Source organism: Hibiscus syriacus, unplaced genomic scaffold (assembly GCF_006381635.1).
Source record: "Hibiscus syriacus cultivar Baekdansim isolate YM2019G1 unplaced genomic scaffold, ASM638163v2 tig00112114_pilon, whole genome shotgun sequence".
NCBI classification, from domain to species: domain Eukaryota; kingdom Viridiplantae; phylum Streptophyta; class Magnoliopsida; order Malvales; family Malvaceae; genus Hibiscus; species Hibiscus syriacus.
Window position 1 is genome coordinate 359,849 of NW_024063255.1, and position 27,596 is coordinate 387,444.

Below are 27,596 nucleotides of genomic sequence, written 5' to 3' on the forward strand. Positions count from 1 at the left end.
CAATCCAATGAGAAGAGAAATGATTGAAATATGAATGTTTTGTTATTGATCTTACCGTAAATAACGGCCAATGATGAGCAGAGATTAACTACCAGAAAAATACGGCATTGAAAACGAGATGGGGAAACATAAGCAAATACACAAGTTCATTTCATTGCCATTACAATACTCAAAACATATCATCAACATGAATCTATATTAAAAGTAGGTTAGCATATGCCAAACTTGGTACAATGAACACATTCTTTTTGGTACTGCAATGGCACGCAACAAAATGCACACAACAGGGTGATATGCAAACGTTGAAGGCCAGACCGAGCACGAGAATAAGGTGCACACAAAGGAACAATGTATCGGAAATACAATTTCGAATTAAGGTGATAAGAAACTAATGTATGCTTCAAAATGGTCTGGGGGGAAAAAATAAACCTACCGACCTTGAGGACTTTCCATTTTCTTCTTTATGCTATCAACAAGTACAAAGAATATGTGGATGTTAATGTACAAAAGCATCAACAACTTCATAACTAGAGTTATTTTACTTTTCCTTGCCTATTTTTTTCTTGGGACACACAAACACGATCCATCTCCAAAACATAAAAGCCCCAAAATGATTTTACGTTATATCTTGCGAAAGAATGATGTGCTAGATGCGAAATCGCCATTGCCCTACCATATCAATGTCGGTATCCAACATTCTTATGCACTTCGGAAAAACCCTTTGAAACGTTCCGTAACACTTTCGGTATAGCAAACTATACAATACCACCATAACTGCTTTCAAACAATTTCGCCCGCCAACCTCAGAAAAGAGTCTGCTCTTTGCCTCAGGCAAGAAAAACCAACACAACCCGGCAAAAAGATGCTTCACTTCCCACATTCATACTATCTGATGAACTTCTTTAGCAGGAAAAAGGGTTACTTAAGAAACCAAAGTTTTATCTATTTGAGACGGAATTCGTGCCTGAATACAGTTAGGTTCTGGGTGAATTTGTCTCTGTTCTTTGAATCTAGGCTTCGAGTAACATCTTGCATAAGCTTGTCAAAACAAGCGGAGCACCTCTGATGTTGATCCACGGGCTGCAAAATGATGAATGTATCACGAGATGGACACTAAAGAAGAGAAGAAAAATGGGGAAGATAATGATAGAGAGATGCTGTTCTGTCAGCTAAATAGCAGAAAGCTTACATGATTTTTAAGATTCTAAAGGCGCAACAAGAAGTGCTCAGCAACAAATTCAGTTAGAGACTTTCACTGGTTTCCTGGTGTCAGCAAGTACATAGCAAAAACTTGACGTTGGAGTTGCATTAGAAGCCTCAAACACAATTTAACAAGCACAGAAGTGAGGGGAAACAAACAAAAAAATCTTAACTCGTTATAAAAAAGATTAAAAAGAACTTAGAAAATACCATGAACAAAAAACAATGGTAGCAACTAAAGGGGAAGGAATACATAAGGGATTTCAAACTGTTCTGCTTTTATGTTGGATTTAACATTTCCCCTTCAATCGTGGTAGTCAAATGGGAAAGGCGCCGCACAAGGACAGGATACAACGTGGTCAAAAGTGCTCCCACTTGAGAGAAGAGATCGACTAAAACTAAGTAAATACTTTGGAAACCAATAGAAAATAAGGGTCTAATATTATCGAATATCCATCTTTTTAATATTCATTGTCATCCCCCAATATAGGTTGAACAAGTTTCAGGCAGATATTGATTTTTTGAAATGAAGATCCAGACGACGAGCTACACAATAAACCAGTCAAACAGGTTTTCTTGTCAGCTAATGAAAACACTGTCCATTGCAAATTTTTTTAACCTTTTTATTCACATTGATAATGCTAAAAGTTTATACAAGATCAAGGATTTATGTCATATGTAATGAGAATGCTAACAGAATTTTGTTTGAATTTTCATGTTTGGTTTCGGATCTCATGGTAAAGTTCAGTGATGTTGTTCAAAGTATACAACTATCAGAAAAAATAACTATCTGGCGGACAAAAATTGAAAGTGGATTGCAGAGAAATTTAAGTAAAGAATTTGCAAATTATTACCTGCTCACTGATAAGAATTAAGCTCAACATAGGCCTGCTAAGACTCCATTGGTTGCCACAATCCTCAAACAAAACTATCTCGAATAGGGTCTTCAATATCTGTAATAAAGGATCACAAAATAACTGGACTGTCCAAAAGGAAAGACTGGAATAGAAACCATCACATTTGGTTCAAGACAACAAGAATCAATGTACAAAGGTACCTTAATTCTCATACGAAAATGTTAATGGTTCGAATCATAAAGCAAGATTGAAAACTTATAACCAAGGAAGTTAATCTTTTGAGTTCAACTTTCAAATAATAATTCAGGACTATATGTGCTATGTCAGCAGAAGTTTAACGCTTATGAAAGATATTTTGTTCATAGTTTTTGTTTTCTAATCAAAATCTTTATTATTTTTCAGTTCATAGTTCATACAGCAGACCTAGTAATCCACAAGATATTTTTCAGCTCTGTAAAATGTCTGTTAGGGAACTCATATGTTAACCGGATTTACCCTCTTGTGTAAGATGCAATTATTCTTTGAATAAAAATATTTTTAGAATCAAAAACCTTGTTTACCAGAGTCGGAGAACTCTATTTACCAGACTCGGAAAAATCTGTTTACCAGAGCTGAAAAACTGCATTTACCAGACGCGGAAAACTCCGTTTACCAGAGCCAAAAAAACTCTATTTAAGATATAAATACATTAAATAAAATAGCTCAGGTTAATATACTTATTTTCCGAAATGGGAAATAAGGGTAAACATATAAGTTCCCTAACAGACATTTTACCTGATGTTGTATAAGCTGTTGCTTAAGGAAATTTAGGAAACCAAAGCTTTTGGTTATATAGTTACTTACACGGTACTTTAGACACATACAACAAGCCCAATTAGCGAATTTAGTTTAGGGTTAACATGGAATAATTACTAATTGGGCAATTGGGCTTTTAAAAGCACCCTTATTTTAACGAGACTTATCAACGTGGGTTACGAGGCTTTTGTATGTATGTAAAGCACCTTAAGGAGTTCCACGTTTCTATTCTTGAATATATGCCAGATTATTTCAATTATTTAAGGTATAAATAATTAAATAAAATAGCTCAGGTTAATATACTCATTTTCTGAAATGGGAAATAAAGGTTAACATATAAGTTCCCTAATAATAGGGGTGTATTCGGTTCGGTTCGGTTTTTACCAAAAATTGAACCGAATCGAAATAAACGGTTTTTCAAAATTTAAACCGAAACCGAATGGTTAAAAAACTGAATCCGGTTTTTTCGGTTCGGTTCGATTTTTTAAACGGTTCGGGTTTTTCGGTTCGGTTCAGTTTATCGATTTTTCAATGAAAAAATAACTTGAAACTATAAAAAAATTTAAAAAATTGTCTATTCGGTTCAATATGAAACAAATGAGTTCCATATAGAAAATGCGAACCGAATCAAAAGAATGAAGACTTTAAACCAAACGGTATAATGCCAAACCGAACCGAACCGTTTTATTCGATTCGTGTCGATTTTTCAATTTTATCGATTTCGTTGCTCAGCCCTACCTAACAGACATTTTACCTTACTTTGTATAAGCTGTTAAGGAAATTTAGGAAACCAAAGCTTTTGGTTATATAGTTACTTACATGGTACTTTAGACACATACAACAAGCCCAATTAGCGAATTTGGTTTAGGATTTACCCATTTTTTACGCATGATATATATTTTTTTTGGTAAAATTATGTTTTAGTACCTATTTTTTAACTGTGTTTTTACACTTTGATCATGTGTAGTGATTTTTTAATTTTTATTAAATATTAATGGATTGATTTTGTATTTTACCCTTTTTTAAATTTAACAGTTTTTAGACTTAAATAAATTGGAAAATTGTCATTAGGTCCCTTTAATTCCAGCATGTTTTTACATTTTAATCCCTAAATCTATTTTTTATTATATTTCGAATTAGCCTTTAAATTTTAATTTATTTTAATTTAACCATTGTTTATTCCTGATTTAGCTACTAACTTTTATTTTCTTGCATTTTAGTCATTGTTATTTTATATTTATGCAATTAGTTCTTTTAATTTATGTTTATTTTAAGTTTATTTATTTATTGTTTTTTTTACTATTTTTTTATTATTGTACTTTTTTATTTTATTTTAATTAAGTTTGTTATTAATTGTTTTGTTTCATGGTTTATTTTCTTATATTTAATTCTAAATTAGATTAACATTCGAATCAAACTTAGAAATTAGGACGACACTCTAGTTTAATTAGGGAGCAATTCGAACTGAGTTTTCGCATAAGATGTCCGATTACTCGAATCGATTGCTCTATTTTAAAACTTATCAATAATTAATATTTTCTAAAAAAAATAATTTAGGTTTAATAATTTAGATAATAATTAGGTTTTAATATTAGTCCTCATCTTTAAAAATTATCGATTTAGGCCCTAAGCTCTTATATCTTTTAGAAATCGGTATTTTTAAATCTTAACCCTTTTAGTCCCCGAATTTCGATTAGTATTTTAATTTTGACATAATTACATAGGTTAAATAGATCCTTCATTTTAGCTAGATTTCAAACTAGTCTTTTAATTTAAGGAATAATTCGAGTTGGCCCTCGTCAATTGCAATAAACAAAAGCAATGAAAGAACTGAATATCTATGGACAGTAAACAAAAAAATTCGTAAGAAAATGACAGTGTGCCTGTTAATTGATGTTGATAATAGTTGTTACTTAAGGAAATTTAGGAAACCAAAGCTTTTGGTTATATAAGCCCTCAAGCTTCCTCTGTTCGTATATATATCGATGATAGAGCTTCCTCTCTTTATACATATATCGATGATATGGTTTCGGGTAATGAGATTAGTTTAAGGATTTGAGGTTTATTTTTGTTTATACTAGTCCCTCATTTTATATATATTAATGTACAATTGAATGTAATAATGTATATTATATATATGTACAATTTAGGTATATATAATATATTGATGGATGTATGTAGTATGTATATTATATATATGTATGTAGTATATATAATATACTAGTCTCTTCGTATATATTAATGTGCTATATATAGTATATTGATGCATGTATGTAGTATGTACCTATGAGATTCAAAATTTATACTTTATAGTTGCATACATACATGTATTGATGCACGTATGTACGCATGATATTCAAAATTACCAACTTAGGAAATACGATTAAAATCTGAGTTCCTTAAAAAACTAATTTTAATAAACAAAAGCATCACTAAATTAAGAATATACATTCATTCCATAAGAATGTAATATAATAAAAAAAGTCAATGGAAGAACTGAATCAACTGTTTTTTATATCCAGTGGCCATACCTTTTAAGAATCTTCTGTCGTCTCTTAATTTCCGTAGGTATTGTATTACTTGGAGATAAACTGCCACGATGAAGTCTGGCCACCAGATCAGGTTGTTGTGGCTGCTGCACACGTGCGATAAGCGGTATCCTCTTCGTCTGTCTGTTAAATCTTCTTCTATAAGTGAGACAGTACCGTTGACTCTGTGTCGTAACACCTGCATGATCTTACTCTAGTGTTGGAGAAATGCAAAGAATGTGGTTTACAAAGTTAGGGAAATTGTAGAAAGTTATGTAAACTTTACCTTAAATTTATTCCTAGATATTTAGCTGCTGAATTTTAGGATAAATAGGTGCCGAGTTTTAGGGAAATTTGTTCTATACCTTGTGCTGGAGGAATAACTGGAATATATTTTGTACACGAAAACTTTGTGAGAAAAACAGAGAACGTGGATTTCATATACACACGTATTTTTATACATTAATTTTCTATACATTCATGATCCTGCTTCTCATCATCCCCACATCCTCCTCTTGTGCTGGAAGAGTTCCTGAAATATTTTCTATATACGAAAGTTTTGTGAGAAAAGAAGAGAACGTGGTTTGTTCTACACAATCCAAGATTATATAAAGGAAAAAAATAAACTTTATCTGTATCATATGCATGATCTTGCAGCAGCCCGCCATCCCCCACATCATCATGCACTTGTGTTGGAGTACATAGAATATCATTCAAATCTACAACCTCGTGCTCTTGTGTTGGAGCAGTACTTGGAATATCTTCTGTATACGAAAACTTTGTGAGAAAAGCAAAACCAATCCAAGGTTATGTAAAGGAAAAAAAAAATAATCTTTACCTGCATTATACAAATAATCCCAACGCTTAATCCAAGCGTCCAGGTGCTCCTTGTTGATGTTTAACCAATTTCTTCTCGATCCTGTTCTGCTTTTATTTTTTTACGATGTTGACTTTTTAATGCCTTCTTCCAGTTAAAAAGTGGATGAGATTCTTTCAGTATCCTCTTCATCAAGACACCAGGATCATGGAGAATTCTCTTCTCTACGCATATAATTGATGTCAAAGACCTTTCCAAGGTAACTTGACAATTATATGGCGGAGGCAATAACTTTTCTTCCAGTCTTGCATACGGGTTGAATTCAATTTGTTTGAATATTAAATAAGAAAATAATTTAAAAGATTTAAAACCGATACCAATTCAAACCATCATTCAACTAAACAAGATCATATATCATGGATTGAACAAGATTCATCAATGTTTAACCTAAATGAAACTTGGGAGCATAAAGATCATAGCTTTCACTTACATTATCTTTCGATATCAAATCGAAATAATCAGTGAATGTGGACTCATTGAAGACTTTAATCAATCTAGAATCTTTGTGCTCCGAATATCTTTACAACGACGGAATGTTGTGTAATAAAGGTGATATTTATCTGTCGACGCTTAGTGATAAGTTTGGGAAGCTTAAATCCGGTGATCAAATAGAAAACGTAAAAATTAACTTCTATATTCAGGCAGTCATACTGTACATAATAGGGTCTGTTGTAGCTCCTTCTTCCTCTTCTACGATACCAGCATTTTATCTGGCACTTTTGGAAGACGTTGAAAAAATTAGAAGCTACGCATGGGGTGCAACAATGTTTACCCATTTGTATTGCAGCCTGGATAGATTTTTTTTTTAGAATTTTAGCAATTTCTGATCTTTTTTTTCTATCCAGGCTGCAACGAGTCCACATTCACTTACATTGTCTCGTTGCCAAGATATTTGAAGCACAAGGATTCTAGATTGATTAAAGTCTTCAACGAGTCCACATTCACTGATTATTTTGATCTGTTATCGAAAGATAATGTAAGTGAAAACTATGATCTTTATGCTTCTAAGTTTCTTTTAGGTTAAATATTGATTTATCTTGTTCAATATATGATATATGTTCTTGTTTAGTTGAATACTAGTTTGAATTGGTATTAGTTTTAAATCTTTCAAATTATTTTCTTATTTAATATTCAAACAGGTTGAATTCAGTCAGTATACAAGACTGAAAGAAGATTTATTGTCTCCGCCATATAATTTTCAAGTTGCATTGGAATGATCTTTGACATCAATTATATGCGTAGAGAAGAGAATTCTCCATAATCCTGGTGTCTTAAAAAAGAGGATACTGAAATAATCTCATCCACTTTTTAACTGGAAGAAGGCATTAAAAGTCAACATCGTAAAAAATTAAAAGCATAACAGGATCGAGAAGAAATTGGTTAAACATCAACAAGGAGCATTTGGACGCTTGGATTAAGCGTTGGGATTATTTGTATAATGCAAGTAAAGTTTATTTTTTTTCCTTTACATAACCTTGGATTGGTTTTGCTTTTCTCACAAAGTTTTCGTATACAGAAGATATTCCAGGTACTGCTCCAACACAAGAGCAAGAGGTTGTGGATTTGAATGATATTCCAGGTACTCCAACACAAGTGCAGGATGATGTGGGGGATGGTGGGCTGCTGCAAAATCATGCATATGATACAGGTAAAGTTTATTTTTTTCTTTACATAATCTTGGATTGTGTAGAATAAACCACGTTCTCTGCTTTTCTCACAAAACTTTCGTCTCTGCTTTTCTCACAAAGTTTTCGTGTACAGAATGTATTCCAGTTATTCCTCTAGCACAAGGTATAGAACAAATTTCCCTAAAACTCGGCACCTATTTATCCTAAAATTCAACAGCTAAATATTTTTATTCCTTTACATAATCTTGGATTGTGTAGAACAAACTACGTTCTCTTCTTTTCTCACAAAGCTTTCGTATATAGAAGATATTTCATGAACCCTTCTAACACAAGTGGAGGATGATGAGCAGTAAGATCATGAAGGTATAAAAAATTGATGTAAAAAAATCTGCGTGTATATGAAATCCACGTTCTCTGCTTTTCTCATAAAGTTTTCGTGTACATAATATATTCCAGGTATTCCTCCAGCACAAGATACTCCTCCAACACAAGATATGGAACAAATTTCCCTAAAATTCAACACCTATTTATCCTAAAATTCAGCAGCTAAATATCTAAGAATAAATTTAAGATAAAGTTTACATAACTTTCTACAATTTCCCTAACTTTCTGCCGCAAATCACGTTCTCTGCATTTCTCCAACACTAGAGCAAGATTATGCAGTTGCTGCGACACAGAGTCGGCGGTACCTTCTCATTTATAGAAGAAGATTTAACCAACAGACGAAGAGCACACCGTTTATCGCACGTGTGCATTTCGGGAAACAAGTATATTAACCTGAGCTATTTTATTTAATTTATTTATACCTTAGATAATTGAAATAATCTAACATATATTCAAGAATAGAAATGTGGAACTCCTTAAGGGGCTTTACATACATACAAAAGCCTCGTTACCCACGTTGATAAGTCTCGTTAGAATAAGGGTGCTTTTAAAAGCCCGATTGCCCAATTAATAATTGTTTTATGCTAGCCCTAAACCCCATTCGCTAATTGAACTTGATGTATGTGTCTAAAGTACCGTGTAACTATATAACCAAAAGCTTTGGTTTCCTAAATTTCCTTAGGTAACAGTTTATATAAAGTCAGGTAAAATGTATGTTAGGGAACTTATATGTTAACCCTTATTTCCCATTTCAGAAAATAAATATATTAACCTAAGCTATTTTTTTTAATGTTTTTATATATTAAATAGAGTTTTCCGGCTCTGGTAAACGGAATTTTCGGCTTCTGGTAAATACAGTTTTCCAGCTTTGGTAAACAAATTTTTCCGAGTCTGGTAAATAGTGTTCTCCGGCTCTGGTAAAGAGGGTTTTTGATTTTGATATTATTTTTATTTAAAGAATAATATCATCTTACACAAGAAGGTACATAGGAGTCGTCTTTTCTACAAATTAAACAATAATTTTAGAGAACTAGGTAAAATAGGAGTCATATTTTCTACAAATTAAGCAATAGTTTTAGAGATAAATTAGGAAGAAGAGTTTAACTTAAACACTAATTATAATTTGTTTATTTTAATTGGGCTTGTTGTGAGTGGAATTACAGTATGATTTGCAATTATAAATTTAACAGTGTCCAGCTTCACAAATTACTTTATGGTTAGTGTACAACTCTTATCACACAGAAAACAAATAGCTTTAATTCAATTATACAAAACAACAGAAAAACTTACCCAGATGCCAATTCCAAGAACAAACTTAGAGTGTGATCAATGACTTCCTCACTCTGAAATAAACACCAATTAAGCAAAAGTATATAACAGCACATTACATAACCAATATAAGCCAGATCGAAACAGTCACCTCCGTGTAGCACTTCAAGTTTGTAGCAGTCTTCCCAACAATCACATTTAATAGTAACAGGTGATCATGGACTCCAAGAAGCTTTGATAAACGGGCATATAACTGCTGTAACAGGGAGGTAAAGGCTCAACTTATAAACAGACCATTAAAGTTTGCAAAGAATATAAAAGATATTGGTTTTACCTTAGTTGAATGCATTGCTTGATCACCAACATAGGACTTGCGAAAATGCTGGAAGAAAGTGAGAATTGCTCGATCAAGTCTTTGTTTACTTACCTCGCCATACCTCTGCCAAATGCAAATTTGAAATAATCAATTACAAATAAGTTTATCGATTTCATGAAACATTGTCTGTAGATTAACAAGGATGTCTCAATGCATAAAAGTGAAGGCCAAAACTACTTCAATATGTATCAAGAATCTTGCAGAGCTGGGTGATAGTGAACATGATTAATGGACTATCAAGAGAAAAAAAACCAAATGTGTGATAGTATAGCATGGTGCATGGAGGAAATGAGAGTGCATTTCGTGCAAGAAAAATATAGAAGATAGATAAAATAAGGCAGGTGGTATCATACTATCCTTTGTTGGAGTGTGAAAGATCAAGAATAGCCTAGAATGATTTCTGTTAGTGGTCAAAACTATCCCTATACCTATAATCCTATCCCATAGAATTAAAATAACCTCCCCTTTTCCATAGGATTGAGTCATTCTGAGAAACCACGGTCAACAAGGATAACATGATAGTGCTACTACATTAGAAAATAACAAGCCCTACACCTTTCATCATATACTTTTGAATTAAAAAAACTCATGACAATAACCAACAATGGTGACACAAACAAAACTTTGACATAATAAATGGAGAAAGAAAATAATTCTGGCTACCATGATAAACCATCAAATCTAAAACAAACAAGAGGTTTAGAGGCACAAGTTGAATCCAAGGCCATAATGAACACTAGTGATAACATCGCTTAACACATTTGCTCTTGACAAATGCTAAATATGCATCTTACACCAATCAAACGCAACTTTCATCTCAAAATTTTAGGTAGACATACTTTGCGGATGAGAGATCAAAGGTTAACCCTAACATTCATAAAGACCATCTTCCACTACTAAGCATGGTTGGTAATCACTTCTTAGATCAGTTTCAGAGAACAGCATATAATTGGAAACTAACTGAGCTGTTTCTTGAACACGGAAACCAATATATGACGTAACCACACATCCTCTCCATGAACTACGCCTCATAGGAGCAAGATTAGACAAGCAGAACAGATTTTGCTTAAATCGAGTTTTTAATCTAATCTTGTGCAGTTGGCATCCTACAAGCTAGCAGGTAGGGTAATGCAGCTCTAGAACCAAATCAATTGCATGTTAGATGATTGCCAATCTCAAGATAACAATCCGGTCATTCTACACAACTTGCTAACTATAAGATGACAAACTCTATATCCGCTAATTACAGCTTCAAATTCCTCCTCAGATAAGAAAATATTTATGTAACTGTCAAAAAAGAAACAACAATAACAATGTTTGTTTCTGGGTTGTCATCTGTAGGAAAGGTATACACAGTATGCTTAGCCTGAAGTTCATTGTCATGACCACATTATAAAGGTTTGCTCGAGAAAATATGAGCATCTATAAGAAAAAAAATACAGATAGCATCATCATTAATATCTACTCAGGAAAATTCTAACTGTTCATGCATCACAAAGTTAGCTTATGCTCTAGTGATGAAATGGTTAAAGCCAATATTGCTATGTCATACTAGTCCAATTTATTTGCATTAGGCCCACACTTTAAAAACAAAATATGAAGTGAATGATAGAAACCCTCAATCACAAAGAAAAAAATGTTTTTAAAAAAAAGAGAGAACCAATCAGTTCCAGAAGAATTAATTCATGATGAAATCCCTAGAGGTATCATGTTAAACCTTATTTCTTCTCCCTTCCCACATTAGAACACTTAGCACTCCAACTCCTACTCATTGGTCTTCATCCTTGTTTACAGCAGGGGGATACAAGATGACAGCATCCTTCTAAACCTATCTTCCCTGTTTTAGCTTTTCTTCCTATTTTCTTCTCTCATTGAAAACCATTTCTATTTGTATACACTGTGTCACCAACAGGCAACAATCTAGAGATCCTGTCTATTGTCAACAAAGTTGTTGGCATGCCATGGAGACAAGTATTGGGTTTTCACTATCTCAAATATAGATCCCAAATCCTCTTGCTGACAAAGGTAATCAATTTTTGACAAGTCCAAGCAACAGTTTTACAATTATAAAGCTAGGAAAAAAAGTTCAACGTCAAAATCATACTACTACTTTTATATATATTAAAAATAAATATCACCAAAACCAAGCTAATGCATACCTGACTGTGCAATCCACTATCGGTAACATTTATTAACTGCAGAACACGAGCTGAGAGTTCTGCATCAAGTACTTCTAGTGACTCCATGCTGCATGAAAGAAGTAAAACATATATTGATATCCGTTAAGAAAGCAAACCAAAGAAGTAATATTTTTATCTTTGATCAAATTGTATTAATTTTCATCCAGCAGAAAAATATTATTTTCACGTTAGAATGCCACATAAGATAGGATCTGGCATGCATGTTAACATGCGCCACAATATAATGCCCATTCTAAAAGAGGTGATCATTGTTTCTTGAAAGTATAGTCAGTTGACTAGTTGACTGCTAAAAATAATTTAGAACGCTTTAATTATTGGTTCAATTTCAAGGATTAATGTACTACTAAAGTTAACAAAACAAGAATAAAAGAGCAATAGTTTCTTACCTGCAGCCAGTACATTGTTTTATCTTAAGAATGGCAGCAATAATATGAACAATCCAAGTAAGTTTAGCTTCAATAATAGAGAGCTCATTTTTATCACAGGTCTGTGATCGTGCTTTTTCCTGCAGAAAATAAATTAGAAGTATTAATTAGAATCATCATATGAAAATGTCTATCAATATCAAAATTCCAGAAACAAGGCCTCACTCATAAATGGCCCATACCCTGTACGACTGCATAATAGGCTCTGTCATAACGTTTTCCGGAGGATCCGTTAGACTTAAAAAAATAATTCGAGAAAAGGAGATGAAATATAATTTGAAAAACAATTTGATTTTAGAGTCACCACCAACCTTTAAGTTAGGGAAGTTGGAAACCTTAAAAGAATAAAAATGATATTCATTTTACCAAAAAATCATTTTAAAGAATTCGGGAATCGATTACATGTGGAGAAGGGTAAACACTCCCACAACACCCAAATTTTGGTACTTAAACTATTATACATTGATTAAATATTAAGAATTACAAACTTCGAAAATATTTAAACTATGATCCTTCTATTTATTCGAATTTATTAAAAAAGTGTGAACAATAAAATAAAATACAATAAAATAAAAATGAAAAACGATAAAAAATACCCGAAATAAATAAATGTGGAACAAAGAAAATTATCAAATATAAAACAAACATTTATGCGAAAAATCTTCGAAAAAATACATTCCCTTTAGTTGAGAGATATCTTCATAGATTTCCCTCACATTGAAATTTTCATTTTTTACATATTTTATAATAACAATGATGATTAAAAATGTTAATAATTATCTAATTATGCACATAATAAAACAAAAATAAAAAAAATAAAAAAAAATAAAAAATTTCATACAAAGAATGCTTATAACAATTACGTAATTTGTATACATACATACATACATGAAATTATAACGATCGATAAAACTAAGTTATAAATTTGGATTAAATACACATTTACAAACATGATAAACTAAAATGCAAATAAAAAATAGACATGCTTAGTAAACTAATGAACTAAATAGGAAAAACAGAAATTTAAAGGGCCAAAACAAGAAAACTAGAAACTTAAAGGACTAAAATGGTATTATCAGAAACTAAAAGGGCTAAATATTAATTACAAAATAAATAAAAGACCAAATCACAAATGCTAAATAATACAGGCACCAGAAACAAAAATAACCCATAAATACTATATAGGACTAAAATAAAATAGCCAGAAACATAAAGCACCAAATATTAATTAAACTAAAAGATAACAATATGAAACAGTGACCAAAATGTAAGTGTAACAGAATTCAAAGCTTAAAGTAAATTATGCAAAAATTCCATTGGATGACTAAAATGAAAAGAATACAAAATCAGCAGTCAAAAGCTAAACAGATAAACAAATATAATATAAAACAAATAGGACTAAAACAAAATATTAAACAGATACAGAGCCCAAAATGAAAATATAAAATTTCATTAGAATGATCAGATTACAACCATTACAGAATTAGAAGGACCTAAACTGTGATTTACTCCAAAAATGTGAAAAAAAACGGGTAAGAGATTACAAAATAACAAGGACTAAACCAGATATTAGACCCAACTCGAAAACACGCTGAATCCCTTCCCTATATGCGACGTCGTTTTACATTTCAGATATATGTTAAAACTCACACCCTAAACGGCTGAGCTTCCCATTTGTTATGTTTCCTTAAGCCCGATGAGAGAGAGAGAGAGAAAATATTCTCTCAACTCTCATCGCCTCTTCCTTCCTCCGCCGAGAAGAAACCCAGAAATAGCCAGGCGACGGCGATAGCCTCAAAATCAAAACCTTAAACCACTCTTGATCTCACCCCTCACTCTCCCTTTCTAAAAAAACAACTAATACCCCAAAACACAAACTCTCCTAAAACCCACAAGCCTAAGAACGAGAAGGTTTTACCTTCGATGGTAAATTTTCTGTACTCCGATGAGGCTCCGATCAGATGAAAGGGTAAGATTTCTGGCTTTTCTCTTTTTCTTTTATTGGATTTTTCGTTCGGTTTCTTTTTCTCTTCTTTTTCACTGGAAACCCGAATGGTTCTCTCCGTCTTTTTTTTTATCTTTGATGCATGTGTGGTTTCTGTGAGGTTTTGTGGTCCCGAGAATATAGGGTTTTATTGCCCTAGATTTCTGCTTGACAATAACAGATTACATTGGGATTTCTTGGATTTTTTATGCCATTTTCTCTGTTTTTCACTGTGGAAGGACTGATGGTGTACTTTCAATCACTGTAGGTGATAACGTTGGGCAGGAAACATTCGGCGGCCGGCTCACGCGACTCGGGAATGGAGCGGTGATGTGCACTCGCCGATTGAGGAAGCTAGAATATGGAAGGCGGCTGCTGCTTTAGGGTTTTGAAACCCTAATTATTTGGGTTGCTATTTTGGGCCAATTCGGGTCTCGAGTTGAATCCGGGGTTGCTGGGCCAGTTCGAGTTTGGAGATTGCTGGGTTTGCTGAGCTGGGTCTCCACTTGGGCTTGAGTGATTGGGGCTCTGGGTGAGGGCTGTTTTGCAAGGCCTGATGGGTTAAGGTATGCTGGGCCAGTTCGGGTTGATTGTAAATTGGGCCTGCAAAATGTAATGGATAAATAATAATTAATAATAACTATAATAATAATAATAACTAATAATAGTATTAATAATTAAATAATAAAAAAAGACCCTGATAATAATGGGTGTGTACAGTCATGTTTATTATATACAAGCCACTGCTTTCATACTGTATTCAAGGAAATAAAGGAATCAGGAAGCAATTAAAAATTCATATTTATAGCATATAAAAGCTCATTTCAAAAGCTCGGGCACCGAAAGTTTCTGTCCCTCTGATCTTTCACATATCACAGTTGACGAGCATGAGTTTTCTATGATGTAATAATGCCCTTTGACTTGTTTTATTTTTCTTGTTTAGAAATTCTGGAAAAAAAATTCCGACAACAGAAACTTAATGGTTCTTAAATTGTTAAAAGGGAAGCTGAAAGGAGAAAAGAGAAGGCATAAATTCTAAAATATGATATTAATTTGGAAACATATGAAAAAGGAAAGACATGCAAAACAGAGAAAAGGGAAACCAAGTTACATGATACCTGCACAGAGTTGAATCTTGATGTGAGAAAACTCTCGGTGATCTTAGGAACGAATTCATCCAACAAACTTGGAGCATCGTCCTTCAAATAGGGAACAGACGAAACCAATCTGGACCATAGCCCCAATAGGTACAAAAGCATAAACTCAATTAAGATCATGTTGCAGAAGGTATTGAGAAAAATAAATAAATGGTTCCAGGTTCTCCAACAAATAGTTCACATGTAATGGGTCAAGGTCAGAGAAAAATAATTTACAGCCAGTTGGAGCCCACATTAAGCCATATAAGATCATAAGTTATTTTCCTGAATACATAAAATTTCAAATATCAATCAATCTGCCAGGACTGCAAAGACTTCAAAGTGAATTCAGCCACCAAACGTATCCAATCACTGTAGCCTTGCACATTCACTAACTCTGACAACTGTGAATTTAAAATTTTGTAAACATTAGCGGTAATTCTTGTAGCTGCAAAACCAGGAATCAAATTCATTTACAAGCAGCAACAAAAATACATGATCTGTAAGCATCTCAGAAAGTGATAAAACCAGCAAACAGTTCAATTGTTCAAAATCAGATAAAAGACAACACAAAAAAAAAAACAAGGCAAAACGGTCAACTATTGCACATATCAAAATCACAAACTATAATAACAGGGAAAATTGAATTGCGTCAAGACTGTTCACAAAAATTTCTGCAACTGTATGGCATATAACTGTGTGCCTCAATGCCCAACAACATGCATGAAGGATACCACTCCGGGACATACATTGACTTGCACAAAATCAGGCAACAAAGTGCATACAAGTTAACTGAACTAAAAAGATCAAATTGCAAAGATACAGCTTGACAAACACAGGCAGCTACACGATGACCACATGAAAAAATAAAATTTCACCTAACATAAAAAGAAACGTGATTACTTCCAGTTTTCACACTTAGAACCTATTAAAGTTACCTGATAATTCACCCTAAAACGTCCAAGAAGTCGACAGTATTCATGGTAATTATCATGATCAGCAAGACCTGATATCCAGCACAGACATTATTTGCAAATACTGAAGGAAAAAGATTAAAGAGGAAAAAAATCCTGAACTTTACACAAAACAAATTATGCAAGAACTCTGTTCTGTTTCAAAGAACAGTTTTGCTCGGGAGTTAAACTACAGGAGCACCCTTCTCAAAAATGAACACAACAAGTAACTATTATTACTTGATTATCCATGAATAATATTACAAGCAAGCAACATAACAAGATCACTAACAAATTCCACCACAAATAAACAACTAACAACAGAAGTCTTACACAAGTTATTTTAGTATAGAGGTGTTACCAAGATCTGCGAGTAGATAAATCAAACCTCATTCGAGTACTTTTCCCAAAGTCATACCCTACAAGTAATGCTGTGATTAATAACCTAGGCCCACGGAGAAACATTTTATAAATCAAAATTGAAACATAAGAGAAAAAATTGTAAACTTGGATTTAAGAGAAATTAAGGCAAAAGGCAGTTCAAACAGATTCATGAGCTTCTCTTTGAAAGCTATGCCTAAGGAATACTTTCTCATAAATTGACCTAATAGCCACAATAGAACCCTGAAAAACATATGGAAGCGTAATATTTCTTACGTTATAGATACATCATAACTTGAGGAAAGTACATATATATTCCACAATCCCAGGAATAAATAAACAGAAAAGAAAACTATTGAATAATCCAGGAAGGCAAACGACCACATAAGACGTAATACAAAGGATTCAAATAGAAGACAAAAAAAGCATGCTTTATATGACAGACAAAACAACCATGTAATTAAAACTTTAACAGTAATTGCCTACAAAAGTAAGTACCACATAGTAATTAAAAAAACTAGTAGTAATAGCATACAATCCCATGCTACCTTGTCCTGATTGGAGAATTTCTTTCGTTCCTGTCATTAAATGAACCAAAAACTTGGACCGGGCAGCATCATTTACAAATAAAGAACGTCTAACGGATGCTAATCTTACCAAGCATTCCAGAGCCTGAAAAGAAATTATCAATTTGACTATGGGAGATACCTTAATAATCTGAATAATCAGCAAGGAAAAATCAATATGATGAAGATATAATTAGTTGAATTTACAACTTCCAGTAGGAAAATATCTTTTATCATATCAAAGCAGAACTAACACCGAGTATGGTTAGTGAGAACTTCTACAAGAAAAATGAAGCATCATACCCATATGTGAAGTCTCATGTGTAACTTGAAAACAAAATTATAATTTCAAATTTTAATTTAGCTACTAATTTTTGGTTTACAAAGGATTCTGATACTAAATTCAACCTGATAAGTTACAAGAATTTCAAAACAGTACAGTAGGTAACTAACCTCCTTTAAAAGAGGAGGTTTAGTAATTGAATAGTAATCAAAAAAATATCCGAAGTGTTGAAGAATCCTCCAGTAATGGCCTCCAAGATGATGGAATATGTAAAGTTGCCACCATAAACTTGGTTAATTACAAAAAGTACCCAATGAGAGACTCTCAAACAACATAGAGTAAAGAAATGCACAGTAGAGAAAATGTTCCATCAATACCTGAACAGTACCAAACTCTTCAGAACTTTCATCAATTGATGCCCAACAAAATCAAAGGACAAACATTTATGTACAAGAGAAAGTGCCAGCTCTTGCAATCGACTTGAAACTACATATTTCATATCAAATTAAAATCAGAAACAAATTACAGTGTTTCAATTTGGAAGAGGTTGATTTGTTCCAAATATAATCAGGACACTAATCTGATTTCTTTCTCTAAAAAATTTCCTACAAATGCTTCTTGGATTTCATTTGGAAATCGGTGGTTAATAATCATTTTAAAGAGGATGAGTTTGGTGCCAAGATTCGTAGCATGTTCCAAGTCAAAGTGGGTAATGAGTTTAATTCATCGGGTTGGTCTTGGTTTGTCCAGTTGAGAAGGAATCTATGTGATTGGGAGTTAGAACAGTTTTCTAATCTTCTTGCCATCATTCATAATTTCAGCCTATCCCACGAGTCAAGAGATGGTCTGCTTTGGAGAGGGAATGGGGAAGGCATTTTACTATTAACTCTTGTATGAAGACTTGTTTTGTTGAATCGGTAAAAGATAGTTTCTGGGAGAAATGTCTTTGGAAGGGATTGATGCCTCCTAAAATTGAAACCTTTATGTGGCAAGTAGCCTATAAAAAATTGGCAGTTAAGTTTGAGCTTCAAAAAAGAGGGGTTTCGGGGATTGTTGATGTTTCTTGTCCTTTGTGTAAAAGAGAGATTGAATCTATTCCTCATCTATTTTTCTCTTGCACGGCGGCATGGTCCCTATGGAATAAGTTTTTGAATTTTTGGAATATTAGTTCGGTCCTTCATGGAAATGCACAAGGTTTTCTGCTTGCTTGGAATGACATGATGTTTTCTTCTTCTATTGGTCCTTAATTCCTGGGGTGGTGCTTGGACCATTTGGAAATTTAGGAATGTCGTGGTGTTTGAAGGAAGGTCCTTGGATCACATTGAGTTATATTTTCATGGCTAGGCTAAGGCTTGCTTATTGGTTCTTAGCTAAGTTCAATGAGGTTACTATTTCTAAAGATTCCCTGATAAGTGACCCTTCTATTGCAGATTTTTGGTCTTCTTCCAGAAATTCGGCTACTAATATTGTGTCCTGGATTCCTCCTCCAAAGGGTTATCTAAAACTGAATGTAGATGCAGCAGTTTGCAATGATTGGCGAAAGAGTGGTGTGGGTGGTTTACTAAGAGATGAGGCTGGTAAGATTTTGGGTTCTTTTAAAGAATCTGCAGATCCTGGACCTCCAACTTTGCTGGAGCTTGTTGCCATCAAGAGGGGTGTACTCTTCTTTGAGCATGACCTTTAGAGGTTTAAGAATCGGTGGATTGTTGAATCTGATAGCAAGCTTGCTGTGGATTGGGTTAAGAATTTAGATAGTTGTCCTAGTGTTTTCCTTCATATTGTTAAAGATATTGTTGACATGATAAGAATTTGGGAAGGAGCTATCAAATGGATTGACAGAACGGCAAACATAGAAGCCGATAGCTTAGCTAAGGCTGGTATTGGATAGTTATTGTTTGATGGGTTGGGATTTGTTTTATTGAGCGTAAGAGGTGTTCTTGTTGTGTTTCGAGTTTTTTGTAAGGGGCTTGTTAGTTTTTAAACATTATGTATTCTTCTACTTATTAATGAATTATGATGCACTCTTTTCCTCCTTCCGCTGATTAAGGAACACCAATCGGTGTTCCGTTAATCATGAAGGGGTTTTTAACGAGGCCTTAACTTCCTATCAAAAAAAAAAGAAACAAAAACTCACAAGAAAAAAATATGAATAGAACAAGAATAGAGTGTCAAGGAAAAGGAAGGAATCCAAAAACATGTGAGCAAATATAGAATGTTACCATCACTTTGCAGGTGGCGCAATGATGTTAAAGACGTTTGGAATATTTGAAAAAGTGACTGATCCCTGAACGAACAAGCAACCCTTCGATGATGTGTGGATGGCAACCCAGGATTAGGCTGACAATTAAGGTTTCAGAATATGAACAAACTCATCAAAAAATGAATGCAAGCACACGAATAAAATATTGTAAATTGAAAAGAAAAAGGAAAACAACAGTGTAAAAAGGAAACTGTACCCAGTTCCAGATCACAGGTGAAGATGAGGTAACCTAGGTATCACTAAGCAAGATACAACCCAAAAAAAGGCATTTATAATTTATTTTTTTGGGGGGGGGTAATACTGGATAAGCTTATCTAAAGTTTTTTTCTAACGTTATTTCCTATTAAAGGAACTGGAGGCTGTGGTGTACTATAAAGTACAGATCAATGACCTTTTCCTAAGTACTCTGAAATATTATATAATACTAAATTCTTGAAATGTGTCGAAAAAAAGAGACAACTACAAGTGCCTTCTGCCGCATAAGAATGCTTCAGGTAAAAATTCCTTGTTTAAGTGTTCACTATTTGATGTTTGATTCAAGTTTAGTAGTTGTTTGTCAACTTCGAATGCAAATTAAGAATGCACCCAGAAAAAAATTGCTTTGAAAAAGGAATATCAGTAAATTTACATTTCAAGACGTACATGAGAAATCAAAGGACAAATAGCCAACAAATGCAACCTTGCTCAAGATTTCTAGCTATCAAAAGCACAAGTGGATAAAAATTTGCCTGATCAAGGACAAGCAGCACATTATATCCATAATTTAAGATAATCAACATTATATATCTCCATTCTCCATATGAATCCTTTGAAGTAACATATTGACATAACAATTTTCATTCCATCTACTGTCAGAAACAAAAATAAAATTAAAAATGAAAACCATAACTTACCTGGTTCATCTCAGAGACGAGTTGATTCAGTATCTTCAAACCAATGGCATAATGTTCTGAAGTTCCCTGATAAAACAAAGCACGAATAAGAAAGAAATGTCGGCAAACTTTACAAACTAACAATGAGGAAAGCAAGTCATTCTAAACAGCACAACATTCATATGAGATATTGAATAAGTTGAATGATTCAGGACGCTGATCTGAACAAGCAGCAATGTTCGCACATAACAGACAAGTTAAAAACATGTACATTGACTACAAGTAGCATATTGCAGTAAGCAAATCAAACCAAGACAATTATGCCATGCACAAAGAAAATGCATAGCAGGTTCAACATTGGAATTCAAATTTCCAAGGCAAGCGGGCTAAAACCAAGACTTCTCAATCACACATATAACATACTGCATGTATCAGTGTGCCAATACAATCCACTGCATTAAACAAAAAACAACAACATTAAAGCTTAAACAAATACGCTGTGATGTACACATGTGCATGCCATAATGTACTTGATTGTTACTTTTAATACATTAATCTTTGCTTCTGGAATAACTTAAATGTTTATAACAAAATGCATGATTTTCCTCTAGCAATATAAAACAATTTCATCAGGAATGTACTTGATTGTTACTTTTATTACATTACTCTTTGCTTCCGGAATAACTTAAATGTCTTTAACAAAATCCATGATTTCCTCTGGCAATATAAAACAATTTCATCAACAGTAGTGTCAAATTATAATCATTTATCATAATATCGATTTCTCCCTTTTGCTTTAAACTTATAGCAATCTTTGTTAAAAGTAAAACTAAAAGGAGAGTCTAAAACACAGAAAAATCACTGGCTCAAGAAACTAGTTGACTCTTTAACCACGTCACGGAATCTTTCATCATCGAACCATCCAAATTTCGTCACCCGGCATAACAATTGAATCAAAGATGCAGTGACAAACGGCTGCAATTTCGGCCTCTAGTCGCCAAATAGTTTAAAATATAACTCCCTACAAAATTAATACAAAAATAATAATAAATCAAATCTCGTTTTAGAGAAAAACAAACTGAAAAAAAATGAAAGTGAAAGAAACACTCAACATACAAATATCGAGGCGAAGATTCAAATAAAACTAACATTTCTTATGCACATCAATATTTTATCAGATCAATATGTCTGTAAAATCCTCTAATTTAACTTTCATATTCAAATCTTGTTTTTTTATAACATAAGGGTATTTTCGTAATTTTACACTACCAGAGTATTCTCATAATTTCTCATCCAAGTACCTTTAACATTTAACCTTTGATGAAATAAACTATAAGTTGCAGATACAGGGCTGATTTCTTTATCACTAATCACAAACTTGTAATTTAATCTAACAATTCCTCAATCTCTTATATTAGTCATTCGATCCGTAATCAGTTACAGAATTTCTACCACATCATATCAAGTGTATAAATTATTCAACTCCACCAAAGTGACCAACATTATCTTGTTCATGCATTTATCAATATAAACATGTTTCATAAAGCATAAAGAGGTAGTAAAGTATTACCTCGATTTCTGTGCAATACTAATCGACAATAAAAATTCCATTCGAACACCTTTGATCTTCAATTCAACTTCCAATATTTCCTCGGATCCATATAAACAGAAATTACATCAAAAACGGAGCTTAATTCTGAAAAACGGATCGAATCGGATGATAAATCAGTCAAAAACAGCTTACCGGGTTCGAATTTGGCAAAAGCGACTTCGGATTCGGATTCAGGACATCGAAAGCATAAAATATGGCTTTTCGAAAATTTGGAATTTTCGGTCAAAATCAAAGTCAACGGGTTTGACTGGAAATTTCGAGGCCTTCGGGTTCGAATTTCGAGAAACGAACTACGGAATCGGATTTGGAACGTCGAAAAATGTCAGGATAGGTATACTCGGTCGAAGTCAAAGGTCGTTTAATGCCCGTTCAAAGCCGGTCAAAGTTTTGGTCAATAGTGGTCAACGCCGGTCAACGGGTCCATGGTCAACGGGAAGGGTCAACAGGTCGGGTCGGGTCAACGGGTCGGGTTATGACCGGTCAAACCGGTCAACTATGCACCAAAACTGGTCAAACTGGTCATTTGGACCATCCCACGCGTAGTGGCGACGCGTGGAGGCGCATGGGACCCCTTCCGGCTACCTAAAAATCACAGAAAATTCTTAAAAATTATTTTGAGCGATTTCAAGATACTTACAAAGCTCGGTTCACAATTTTGAACGGCGGAGAGCTCGATTTCAACAAATCGGAAACTTTGACTGCTTCACCTCCTCACGCGCCGCCGTCGACGGAGACCAAGAATGACACCGGCGAACTCGGAACGATGCAACGAACACGATGGTGCGGGAGATGTCGTAAACGGATGACCCGATCGTCGTGAATCGATGAAAAACCAACTAAAACCGAGTTATTACCGACGATACTTCCGACTTAAATTAACGACGAACGGCGATGATTCACGACGAAAGGTTTGAGGGGTTTTGCTCCTCGGTTGACAATGAACACGATGGTGGTTTCGGCTCGTCGATCAGAGGTTGGACGGCGAGTAGATCGGAGTTGAAAGTTGGTTGATCGGATAGGGAAAATCTGGAAAATTTTCCAGAAAACATACGGGAATGGGGGATTTATAATTCAACTCATAATAAAAATGGGTAAACCATGAGTTTAGTCACTGAACTTCCTGCACTTATTAAAACGATCTGCCAACTTTGAAATGTTACAATTTAATCCTCAATTCTTTTCAAAAATACCAATTAAATTCACCAATTTATATTTTCTTAAATTTAACCCCTAAATTGGGGTGTTACATAATAGGCAGACGAAATTGATCACAGTTTACTTGTTTGGATCACGAGAGAAAGATCTAGAAAGCGACGATTTAGTGGAATGAAGAGGAAAACGGAAATATTATACTCAGAAGATATCGAAGAAGGAAAAGGAGCGTTTGGTTTATCTACGATCGATGGAGGAATCAACAATACGTTTTTTCCATTTTATTTTTCTGGATTTTTGGGTTTGTGGAATCTCCCGTATGATACTAGTCTTGGTTTACCATTGCTTTTTGGCCGTTCGATTTGATTACTCAACCCTACATCAAACTCCAAATGATTCTTAATCAAATAAGTACTAACAAGCAACTTCAGGAGATGGTTCTTATTTTTGAAAGACTTAGTTTGAGTATGTAAAAGTGTTTAAATATTTATGTTATATAATTAAAAAATTTGAAAAAATATTAGGGTAAAGTATAGTAATGGTCATTGAACTTTTCTAAAGCTTTCATTTAGGTCCCCCAACTTTTAAAACTTACAATACAGTCCTCCAACATTTAGTCCGTCTGCAATATGGTCCCCGACGTTACACTGTCGTTAGTACGTTTGCAATATGATCATTGAACTTTTCAGGTGTTTGCATTTAGGTCTCTTAACTTTTAAAACTTGCAAGATAGTCCTTAATTTCATTCTAAACCCTAAATCTCTTTTCGATATCGAATTTTCTTTTTCCCTTCTCTCTTCTTATTTCCAGCTTAATTTTTCAGTCGGGGATGCATGGGAAATTCTAATCTAACTTTGAATTATATGGAGGTGTTGACTTGAATAAAGGTCCATTGAGAGAAGACCCGACTAATGGACTATCGGGACCATCAACGATTCAAGGTGTAATGTTATATACAAGTCATCTAAAGTGAAGCATAGATGTTCGATGAAATGCTTGTGAGAAAAAAATGGGGTTAGAAATGCAGAGTTGACAAATACTACTAAGATCGATGAACTAAGTATCATTGTTGAAAGTCACCAACAAAGTTGGAATTATTTTGTATAAATGACATATAATAATTTCTTTGTTTAATCCTTTTGGATAAAGATTTTCCAACAGATGATCAAATATAATGAAATCCCAAACAACGCATTCATCTCTCAGTCTTTTTCGCTCACATGCACTATCGTTTGGTGTTTGTTCTTCAATTTTCTGCCATGTAAAATTGTAAACCCAAGCAGTGCTCTGTCTTTCAGCTTTTTATTTACAAAGAAAAAATGGAGGAAAAATTGTTGGAACGCAACATCGATTGCGTTTATTTCTTAGCCTCTCCCCTCACTTGCAAGAAGGTATTTATTTTATCTTTTGGGCTATCCGGAAGTAAGCTTTTCCTCTTTCACACTTTCTCAATTCCAGCTCGCATTGTGTGTTTTTAGTTGAAATTTTTATGTTTCTGGAACTACATGTCAATGATTTGGATATTCAATGTTAGTTTTGAAACAAAACCATCTAATTTTCTTTCTTCTAATCAAAACTTTTATTACTCCTTATGAAAGATATTCAGTCCATCAGAATAGAAGTGAAAGAGGGTTTTAGGCTAAATTTTTTGATCTTCTTGTTTGGTTTTCTTTAAATCAGGGAATTGGTTGTGAGTATTGACATAGTGAAATCGCCAGGCTCAATCCGAGAGATTGCTGGTACTAGTTTATTGGGAATTGTATTGATCCGACCTGTGGTTTTCGGCATCCTGTGAGCTCGTATTCTTTTTAATAAGTTCATGTTGATTATGGGACTAATATATCGTGAACGAATTGGATTTTTTTACATGTTTTGGAAATTTTACAGTTGAATTGTATTGAATTATAACTTTAGAAGACAATTATGCATGCACGCAACTCGAAAGGCATCATGACAGGGTAGTATATTTGGAGCAGCTACTTGACTCTGTCATGATGCCTTTCAAGTTGTGAAAGAGACTGAGAGGTGAATGAACCGTTTGGGATTTCATTATATTTGATCATCTGTTACAAAATCTTTAACCACAATGATTAAACGAAGAAATTATATGCCATTTATACAAAATAATTCCAGATTTGTTGGTGACTTTCAACAATGATACTTAGTTCATCTTAGTAGTATTTGTCAACTCTGCATTTCTATCCCCATTTTTTCTCACAAGCATTTCATCGAACATCCATGCTTCACCTGAGATGACCTATCTAACATTACACCTTAAATCATTGATGATCCCGATAGTCCTTGGTCGAGTCTTCTCTCAATTGACCCTTATTCAAGTCAACACATCCACATAATTCAAAGTTAGATTAGAATTTCCCATGCATCCCCGACTGAAAAGTTACGCTGGAAATGAGAAGAGAGAAGCGAAAAAGGAATTTCGAGATCGAAAAGGAATTTGTGGTTTAGAATAAAATTGAGGATTGTGTTATAATTTTTAAAAGTTGGGGGACCTAAATGCAAGTGCCTGAAAAGTTTAGTGATCATATTGTAAACGTACTAACGGCGGTGTAACGTCGGGGACCATATTGCAAACGGACTAAATGTTGGAGAACTGTATTGCAAGTTTTAAAAGTTGGGAGACCTAAATGAAAGCTTTAGAAAAGTTCAGTGACCATTACTATACTTTACCATAAATATTATTTTAAAATAATTCTAAATTAATAAAAAAATACTACTTAAAATATTTAAAAAATTGTAAGAATTATTATTCAAATCATTGATAATTTGAGTACATTTAAAAACTATTTTTTGGTATAATAACTGAAAAATAACTAAATAGAAATTATAACCTCAAATAGCTTGCACCCCAAGTCCTCAAGTTCAGTAGGGGAGAAGACAAATTGGAGGTTCGTCTAAAATTGATAACTCGTCATTTTAATATTGAACTAGGTACGTTAGATGATCCGTATACTTATTTTTCTCACGAAAGATGATCCAACCTTCTTTTATAAATATTTTACGCTCCTTTATCATATCGCGAATAGCGTAATCATCTAATATGTTTTCGCTTAATGTCTTCACTATCCCCTTGACTTATCCCCTTTGGGGAGTAGACCTCGGCGAACTCTCAAGAATTCTACAAATAGGCTATTTGCATTCCCAATTTTCTTCATGAAACCAATTTGCATTCCCAAATCAATCCTCCTACATACACGAGGCCCGTATTTGTTTCACAAGCTCCATAAGTGTTAAGATCCATGCACCCAGAGGTGGAGTCCGCAATTGGACCCATTTTGGTTCTCTCACATTTGGTTCTACTTTGTTATTCATGGCTGTCTTAGTGCCCCGAGCTAGTTTGATGGGATTACTGAAGCAACACATATTCTTACTCTTTCTAACTTTTTTAGGTTGGTTCTATTACAAATTTTACAATAAAACTGAAAATAGGATTAGTGAAGCATTTCTTACTCTTTCTAACTTTTTTTAATTAATCATATTATCCGATCTATTAATTACTAATCTAAATCAAATATTAAAAATTTCATTACGAGATAAAATATTCTTTCAACCTAATTTAAGCCGTTTAAATATTATTATAAAAATAATTTTAAAACGTTTAAAAAACTTAATTTAATTCACATACATCTTTAAAAATACTTTTTTAAAAATAAAAAATAATACCAACTAACAATCTATATTTTAAACAATATATCTAAAATAATCCATTCAATCTCGTGTCAAACATTGAACAAAATGATTTTACTTAAAGTCATATTAATAAAAAATATTTTAAAAGTCTGGGATGATTATAAGATAATATTTGTTCAGACTTTTTTTAACCTATTAACAATGCACAC

At 33.5% G+C, this 27,596-nt stretch overlaps 3 long non-coding RNA genes across 4 annotated transcripts; all 3 read right to left on the reverse strand.

Moving 5' to 3' along the window:
* Window positions 1-562: 562 nt before the first annotated feature.
* On the reverse strand, window positions 563-10,408 carry LOC120174618. Of its 2 annotated transcripts, none has more exons than XR_005521191.1 (6): window positions 9,873-10,408; window positions 9,690-9,791; window positions 9,560-9,612; window positions 2,055-2,153; window positions 1,190-1,263; window positions 563-1,080 (listed from the first exon to the last, which is right to left on the reverse strand). It is a non-coding gene; the product is annotated as an uncharacterized LOC120174618 (long non-coding RNA). The 2 variants fall into 2 exon arrangements; XR_005521192.1 differs by having other exon boundaries at window positions 9,690-9,794.
* A 1,665-nt stretch (window positions 10,409-12,073) lies between these two features.
* Window positions 12,074-12,746, reverse strand: LOC120174617. The gene is made up of 3 exons (XR_005521190.1): window positions 12,723-12,746; window positions 12,502-12,620; window positions 12,074-12,161 (listed from the first exon to the last, which is right to left on the reverse strand). It is a non-coding gene; the product is annotated as an uncharacterized LOC120174617 (long non-coding RNA).
* A 1,228-nt stretch (window positions 12,747-13,974) lies between these two features.
* LOC120174615 lies at window positions 13,975-18,115 on the reverse strand. Its single transcript, XR_005521189.1, has 5 exons — window positions 18,014-18,115; window positions 17,543-17,666; window positions 16,599-16,666; window positions 15,643-16,064; window positions 13,975-15,127 (listed from the first exon to the last, which is right to left on the reverse strand). It is a non-coding gene; the product is annotated as an uncharacterized LOC120174615 (long non-coding RNA).
* Window positions 18,116-27,596: the final 9,481 nt, after the last annotated feature.